Genomic DNA, 9,690 nt, shown 5'->3' on the forward strand with positions numbered 1-9,690 from the left:
CAAAAAGGTTGTTTCATATTATTGTTTTTTCATTGTTATGCTTTTGGATAGACCACTAGAGAGAGAATATTGCATTTTGATGGGGAATCCTAACAGCTGAATTCAAGCTTAAGCTTAAACCTGTGGGCAAATTAGTGTCTCCCATGGATGCATGTGCAACCTCTTTCTTCCTCTCTGCAGCCTGACCTATTTCACAGGGTTGGTATGGGAATAAATTACACTCTGGATGTTGTATACATTATCATTATAATAGCAGGTAAAAAGAGCAGAGCCCAATACTCTCCTTCATTTACCACATTTTCATTATACCCAAACCCTCTTCAACAGACCATTTACATGAATGGTTTCTACATTTGTAAATGCATTTCCTCCCTTTGTCTTCCTTTATGCAGTCTCCTGAACATTATTTTCTGAGAGTGTCTCAGGTCTGCAAAGCAGATGGAAGGAGAGGCTTTTGAGAGGGCTGAAATTTGATCCACTGGTTGTATCCCATTGGTTTCAATTTGCAAGGGCATAGTTATTATCAAGTATCCTTCCCTGTTTGTTAACAAAATAGCCATTGAAGATTTACTAGGTTTTTTCCCCTAGTCAAATGGAGCCCACTACAATTACCTGGATCTTTGTCTGGATTAAAGCAGTAAACCATCCTTCTTTTGTAAAAGATCATATTCTGAAGTTATGGAGAGCTGGAGGACACACCATTATATTTTGTTTATTGCATCAACCATTTTAACTATGGTTAATTTAAAACCACCAGGAGTGCAGAGTTCTCACATTCTGCTAAGCTATATATCATTGTTTACAAATCAGTATCTTGAGTTCATATATTGCATTAGTCCAAAAACAAACAAGCCACTTTATGACTTATTGCAACCTAGCTACTCTGATCAGCAGCCATGGTGTATGATTTAGAAGGAGGTGTGAACCCCTGCAAAATGTTTTCTAAATAGATATGAAATGCATAGTAATCTGGTCTGTTTCCACAATGTGATAAGCCATAGTTTGCCTAGTTATATCTTAATGAATAAATAATACTGACTGATTATAGTCACTGTGTCCTAGTTTGTTCTAGTATTAAAGGCACCAGGCTAGAAAACAGGAGTCTGTGAGTTTTAGTTCCATTTTGGCCATGAAAGTCAGCTGGGTGACCTTGGGCAATTCACTTTCTCTCAACTCAACCCATCTCACAGGGTTGTTGTGGGGAAAATAGGAGGGGGAAGGTGTGTTGGATGCATTCATCACCATGAATTATTTGTAAAAAATAATAAAGGTGGGATGCGAGTAAATAAGCAAAGGTAGTGTCAATAGTCAATTGAAGCACCACTTGAACACCATCGGCACTGACAAATTCACCATCAATCAATTGCAAAAGGCAGCTTTACTCAGAATAGCTTACATCCTGCCACAGTATCTCTTACACCATCAAATATCCACATCTGCCTATCTCAGGTCCTTGGGAAAGACTTGATAGATGGACAAAAATATCAAATCCAGTCTGAACATCTGGACGACTGTACAATGAACTATATAATGATTAGGAGGCAATTAATATAATGCATTAAACCAAAAACAATCAGACCACATTATGGCTTAACAAGAAGTGTCAGCATCTAAAGCAGACATGTCAAACCTGCAACGTCACGTGACATCGTGCAATGTATTGGGACTGTTTTGCCATTGCTGGGTGCAGCTTTTGCCTGACACATCCGGCCTGCAGGCTGGCAGTTTGACACCCCTGTTCTAAAGGATGTGACCATAATTGTCTTTTATGCAGCTGAGCTGCTTGTTTATTCTTATGCATGGGAATAAGCTGAGGTACAAGCTGAATTTAGTTGCTTGCTTTAGGCTCAAGAGTTTTTTTAAAAAAATAGTGACTCAGCTCTCCCTGAGGCTGTGTGTATATGTACTTGTGAAGTGAAAACTGGAATTGGTTCTGGCAATGATCAGTGTGAGGCACTTGGAAGCCAGCTTCCTTAGTTACAGAAAACCAACTTATTGAAATTCACTCCTACTTTAAAGATGAAGATATATTTCCATGATATGTTTTGGACATAGCTAATACAGTTTTCTTGCAACCATGGCAACTGTGGTCATTTACGTCCTGAAAAGAGAAACCTACTTATACTAGTAACATCTAGTGTAAAGTTTCAAAATAGCCACAGTTGCCATGGCTGCAAGAAATATATATCCTGGAAATATACCCTTATCTTTATAACAAAAGCGAATTTCAATAAGCTGGGTGCAAAACTATGGTATTTACTGCTGGCCTTCTAGTGGCTCAGATTTAGCTGACTTTACTCATTTATTCTTTTTTCACTTGTGCTATTATGCAGAAGGATAACTCATGCTTCTTCTCCCACAATGAATTCTGTTTATTCCATGTTGATATGCTTGACTGCCAAAGGAGAGAAGTATGTTCCTGTTCAGGTGCTTTATCTTTCAAGAGGAAATAAGCATAAGTCAAGCCACCATCGCTATACTTCACCCTCCACTGCTTCTCCTCAGTACTTACTGGATTTTCCAGCAGTTCATACTTCTTAACAAGCCATTTTTTAAAAAAATCCAGGGCCAGTACAGTGAATTAATTGAATATTTTGACAAATGTCTTCTATAAATATAAAAAGCATCTTTTCTGTAGAGCAACAGAGGATTTTGTTTGAAAGAACCCCAGAGAGGGGTTAGGATTCATCTCTTTTCTCCAATGTTTCCTTTTTGTTTGTCTGTTTGGAAAAGTCCCATTAGACATATTAAGCATGGACTAGAGATGAACAATATGGTTATAAATAGGAAAGAAAACAATCCCTCACCCAAGTGTATCATAAAGGCTATTGAAGAAGGGACAATGAGATTAATTTGTATCAGAGTAGAATCCCTCCTTAATCCCATGAGAGAGAAATGTATGGAAATGCAGTAACTGTGAGGGCTAAATCAATCCAAAATGTATGAAAATTAAGGGAAGAAATGGAACCCAGTCTATGAGAAATCGGAAGGAATGTATCCCACTTAACATCACAAACTGTTGGGGTTTTACACATTGTGTTAGTCATGATTTTGCTCTGGCTTATTGAATAAGTCATAGTTGCCTGGGCTCACACAATAGGTTAAACTATAAGCAGTGGTTTATAAACTCGAAAGTTTCTTGTCATTAATAGCATGAAGGACACAAATGTATCAGAAAGGCTTGTGTCTCGGAGAACATACAGAATGACTAAATTTCTTCCTCCATACTGTACATCCTTTGTTATGAAGGACAGCCCTTTATTTCAGAAAGCTATCCTTTACATGTACCGGTACTTATTTTTCAAAAATTCACTTTTGTCCTTTATTTTGGTCATTTAACTTTTGCTGTCCAAATTGTACCACTTAATGAAGTCTTTCACATTCATGTGAAAAATATGGAAACTGAATTGTGTTTTTAACATCAATGTACATATACTGTTTGATTTTATATATATTTTATTAGAACATGCATTTTTGTAAAATATTGTTTGGTTTTACTTTTGGATTTTCCTTTGTACAGCAAAGTTATAAACATAAACATTTTTTTAAAAAAAAACAAGTTTTATTAATTTTCTAATTTTACCTCCAAATATTTATGAAGCAATGTGGTGATTGGATAGTCAAAAGTCCAATAACAAAATCTTTATGTATATAGCTCAATATACGTCAACAAAAATTCCCTCTCCAATTCCCTTAGTTACAATATCAAAAACATATTAATACATTTCTGGCTGTGACATAATCAATTAGAGGAATTATCAATACATTTTCACATATACTTATCCACGTCCTGTTTTTAAGTTTTATCTAATTTCAATACAGTACTCCAAATTAACCTATAATATCTAAAAAACTTAATTTTCGGGTAACCCACATTTTCCCTATTTCATTATATAGTAATTATCATATCTGAAATATGTACATTGTTCATTTAATTGCATTCTTATTTTATTTCAAAAACATATTCTATTTGTCATCTTTGTAATTCATCAATGATTAACAAAGTATCTTTTGTTGTGTCATTCCAAGTTCTATAATATAATTCAAAGTTATGTTCTAGTAGCTAATTTTCATTCCCTTAAAAATCTAGGTCCTAAATTTAAAATCAGTTTATATCTTTTAAGGATTCCCTTTGGCCCATTAAGAGAGATTTTAAGCTTTATTATTACAAATCCCAACATTAAGAAAAAAACCCATTTTTAAAATCTAACTCTAGCTTTCTTTTTGTGCCAGGCAGGCTTCCATATCATTGCCTTTAACTTCTCAAATGTGTCTCCCTTTCTTCTACACACATTGTTTGAATCCAGGGAGACCATCCAGCTGTCAACTTTTCAAAGAGAGCAACCCCTTTATAGTCATTGAATTGTTGCTCTAATAGATCAAATCTCCATGTTTGGCATAGTATAGTTGTCATTAATTCAGTCGGCTCTTCTTTTTCTTCCAATCCCTTCTGGCTTAGGTAAGAGGTCATGTCCAGTGATATAGTTATTGTTGGTTGGTTAAATTCTTAATGTACTGTGTTTGAAGGCCTTTAGCATCCTCCATCTTAGTATTGCTTCTTCTGTTGTTTGTTGAACTGTAGGTTTTATAGTTGAAATTGAAGTTTGGGCATCAAGGCTCTCAGTAGATTGTACTTGTTGTTCTTTAGAGTCCCCTATTTTGTTGTTGATTTCCTCCTCTTCTGTTAGTTTTTGGATTGTCAATTCATCAGTTGAAGTCAGAGTCTCATTTGGTGAGTTTATGCTGTCAGATTTGTCTTTCAGTCTGGCTTTCATTTGTTCAGTCATTGCCAGGACTGTTTCAAGTATAAGTATATAGTCAAGTGGTGGAATATATTCCTCCATTTCTTTGATGTTTACAGATAGGTCTTTAGTGGAGGCTATTTTGATAAGAGTCAATAAATGTCCACCTCCACTATTCCTAAAAGTTGTTTTGGTGCCAGGTGTTCCCAATTCTTATCTTTAAAAATAATGTCAAGGACAAATCTGAGTTACAGCCAGATCTCACAATAAAAAAAAGCTTTACTTGCTATACCAGGTTTCGCGACAAGATGTCCTCAATAGCATGTAAAAACTTTTTCCAGACTAATATGAAGCTTTTATCCAATTAATCCATTTTTTTTCTTTTCCCCTTCTTTCACAGCTTAAGTAGTAAATAGGGTAGTAGGTGCCCAGAGAAATAAGAACTTTTTAGTGGCCCCAAAATTCCAGAAGTACAAATAAGATTGCTTAATTATTTAGCTTAGTCATTTGATTTCTTTTGAGGCTTACTTTGGTTCCCCAAGTAAGCAGTCGCCAATCTTTCAAGAGAGGGGGAGGAGATTTTCAAAAGACTCCCACAGGAAAGTAATTAAGGAAATAAGAAAGATAAGGTCTCACCCAAATCCTCCAGATTGTTTTGTTGTGCTTGATGGTGATTTTGGCTTTCGGCAGGGAACGGCTTAATGATCGACCATGTTAATGGCCGATCTCTTCTTCTTCGGGCCAGAGGAGTTGCTCCAGATCAAACGGAGGGCTGCTGCCCTTCCACGATCACAGGGAAGGCCTCCTCACAATGGTCGTCCCTCCAGGGCGACTTTCAACCGTTTTCAGGGTCCTCCAAGGAAGAAAGACTGGACAGCGGGGAGAGCGTCCTTCCCGCATGTCTGCCGGCACTGCGCACACAAACCGGAAGCCACAATTATTATTTTTTTATCCTCAAGAACTTTTCCCCTTTGTCAGGTTTGTCCTTTATTTTTTCCAAGAAAGTATGGTCACCATATCCTACACAAAAGTGTCATGAAAAAAGAACTTAAAATGTAGAAAGAATTAAAATGTATAAAGGAATGAGGAAAAACAAAAAATATCCCTACTAAACTACTGTACCTTAAACTAGTCAATGTAGGTTGACCAAAAAATAGTCTTTGCTTTCCAAAATCAGGGGAATAGATTTGGCTCGAAGAACTAAAATATTGGAATCAAACATGAGATAGAAGCCACATTGTGGGATGGAGAAAGAATCACACATACATGTATGCTGTTGCTGTGGCAACCAGCCATTCTGACATTTTTCTCATGCTCTTCTTACATCTGCTTCCATGTATATATCACCCTGTACTCAGGCAAATGCTGGACAGAGTAGGAGACAGAAGATAGGAAGAAGGCTTCCCACAACTTTTTTGTGGTACCCAAAATAAAGACAGGTGGTATGGAAGTGTTTTGCTTCCCCATTTGCTGGTATTTTCAGTAAAATAAGAGAACAATGACCCAAAATGCCAACTCCAGAAAGAAAATAACTTTTGGTTCTTCAAATTATCCCAACTTCTTCTCCTTTTATAATAAAGGATAGTATTGTGAAAATATGTAAAAATAGGCTACATTCAAGCAACATATAAAACCAATGTAGTTTGCTCTCTTACGTTTTGATAGGATGTGTCAGCCTCGTCACCATACTAACCAAGCCTATTATGACTTATTTAGTAAACTACAGCTAAGCAAACCACAGCTTACTATATAATATGTAAACAACTATAGAATTCTGATTGTTTTTGTTTTCCAATCATACTCCAAAGGGGGTACTGAGTTGTTTAATTTTGAAAACAGCTACTATCTGTATTTATTTATTTATTTATTGTACCTACCGGTCTGTATGTATGTACAATGCTTTCAGTACATAATTAAAGAGATCCTGCTAAATTAGGTAGTGACTGAATGTCCTAGCTCCTTATTTAATCCTTATACCTAATTTCTAAATCAGAAGTTAGCAATAGAAAGCCCAGGAGCCACATAATGGACCTCATCCCATTTTCATGGCTCCTAAAGGTACCAAGATTTTGCAAAATAGCTTAGGCTGTCTGAATGCAAACACTTATTTCTGTTCAATAATGATCTTTAGAACTACAGCCATAAAATTCAAGTTAGCACACACTTAACATTAAGTAGAAATAAGCTTGGAGCAAGTATGCCCTAAACCAACCTTTTTTAGATTTTCAGCATTGGCAAATACCAGATCTATCATACTGATTTTTTTTCCTTTACAATTCCAATACTATGTTCCTTTCAGATTACCCCCTCCTTCTCTCTCTACTGACCTAGTTTTCTTCATTTCTGGAAGGTAAAAGATATGCAGCCAGTATAGCACTGCAAGATGATCTCATGGGAATCACACTCCCAAGAAGTTATGTTAAATTAGTAAGTCTCTACAAATCTAGGAAATTTAAAGAAAGAGAAATGTAGTTGAAAGAGGTGTCCTCTAGTGAACAATGGGGGTTTGTCTTTTCCATGAAACTGTTTTCTGAAAGAACTGGGTATGAAAGATTCTGAAAGAAAAGATATGTCAAAACTGTTTTTGATGTAACAAGAGTTTTATCTGAGTGGAATTTGCAGTTGACAAATTCTTGACTAATACATATTTTGATGTTTATTTATTTAACACACACACACATACATGCTTTTCAAAAGGGAACTGGAGTTTCTTGGTTTTTCCTTGAAAAGTTTCGCTTTTCATCAAACTGAAGAAGCTTCTTGGAGGAGAAGCAAAACATTTTCAAAGAAAAAATACCAAAAAAGTCCAGTTGCCTTTTGAAAACCACCTTTGTGCACAGGAGAGTCTTTCCACTAGTTATGCTGTCATCCTGAGCCTTGGTGGAGCAGTGGGCTAATGCCTCCTTAAGTAACACCAGCAGCCTGCAATTAGTGCAGGTTCGAGTCCCACCAGGCTCAAGGTTGACTCAGCCTTCCATCCTTCCGAGGTAGGTAAAATGAGGACCCAGATTGTTGGGGGCAATAAGCTGACTTTGTAATAATGCCGCTTGGGGGGGGGGGGCAAAAGTCCTAATAAGCAGGCATATACATAGAATGAAGGCTATTGCTAAGCACATTTGATTTGTGCTTAGATTGTAAGCCGCCCTGAGTCTTCGGAGAAGGGCGGGATATAAATGGGATTAAAATAAAAAAAAATCCGACAAGTGCCTTTGAGCAAGGAGGTTACATTCTTAACTATTATTGCTAAAAATAATTGTTAAATTTACTCTTCATTAATTTATCTAATTATGTTTTTAAGATATACATAAATGACTATTCATCACATCTTCTGGAAATAAATTCCCTAGGTTAGACACTGCATGACAAAACATAACTATGACTTTGATTTTACACTAAGCAATAAAATGGTTAATTTAATTTTCTCTTAGCTTATTCTATGAGTACAACCGCTTACGCTTTCTAAACTGTGATTTGAGCTACAAATTCAGCCAGTTGTGTTTTGTTTTATAAATTGGATGAATGAACCGTAGCATAATGCAAGAGTAAGCTGCATGAAATGAGGAGGCTGAATTACAAAGAGGGTGGGCACAATTACTCTATGGAGCAGTTTAGATGGTTTCCTCTTCCTTTTTTCTTTAACTGTGACAAGTCTATTTACTTGGTCTTTTGTTTCCCATCTAAAAATAGTAGGAATCTTATCCATTTTCAGTAATCATAGAGGAGATTTTATATAAAGGCTGGTTAAACCAGAAAAAGTATTATTTAAGGAAGGAAAAACTAATGGAGTTCCTAAGTTCCACATGATTAGTGAAACCTGATGTGTCTTAATTGGTACAACGTTCCAAGTATAAAAGGCTACTAAAATGGGCTTGGATGTATTACATACACTATCACTTATCATTTATTGTTCTTAAAATTCGTTCATCATTTATTCAGGCTATTGCTGATTCAATTTCTACCTGATATATGATATTTTATATTTTTAAATATAATACATACAGCCTGTTATTAGCATATGTCCAACATCATAATCTCAGAAATTAGTTAAACATAGTTTTTTTCTGTCCACTTTTTATTTCTGTTTTAATCTTCTTTTTCCCATCATTTTACAGCTGCATGCAAGGGGATGTTATTTTTGCTTTCAGCCCAAACTAGCAGCCGATTACAGCTGCATGATCCTGGATACAAAGGGCATCTCTGTGCCAGCCAGCCATGTATATCCATAACAGTCAGCCTTTAATGGTAATGCATCAGAAATAAAAAGTGACCTTTGCAGATCTCTGAGAAGATCTGTTTTGTTCAACAAAAGAGATCTGCAGACATAAAAGAGTAACTTATTTTCTCCAGGCATTTTGAGAGTATATCTACAATACTGCAAAATGTTAACGTGGAAGCTTGTTTTGAAATTTATGTTCATTATGTTCATTCACATGTTTTTGTACTATATCCCATGGATCTATAGATCTATAAAGGTCTATATAGCATCCTTCAGGGGAAAAAATCCTTTGGCAATTTGCATTACACAGAAGAGTTAACATGCAGATACAAGGAAACCTGCCAATCATAAAACAGAAAAGTTGAGAATGCAGTAAGCTCTTAAAAGATGAAAATTATTAGCAGAACAAAAATTAAGTTGAACACTTAATTTTGACTGATGCTTAAAGAACCTGAAAGTCCCAAAGAGGTATTTCTGGGAAGATCATTCCAAAAGGAGGATTGTGACACTATTTGGACAAATACCATATTAATTTTATTTTTGTTATATTTGTACATCACATAGACAGGTTATATACAAACAACAATTTCATTTTCCCCATAACAATAACCTTATGAGATAAATTAAACTGAGATATAGCTAATGGTCTGAAGTTCTCAGTGAGCTTCCATATCAGAAGGAGGTCTTAAATCAAGGTTTCCCTAGTCCTATGCTAACATTAATTCACATTTA

Source organism: Vipera ursinii (assembly GCF_947247035.1).
Source record: "Vipera ursinii genome assembly, chromosome: Z".
In the NCBI taxonomy this organism is placed as follows: Eukaryota; Metazoa; Chordata; class Lepidosauria; order Squamata; family Viperidae; genus Vipera; species Vipera ursinii.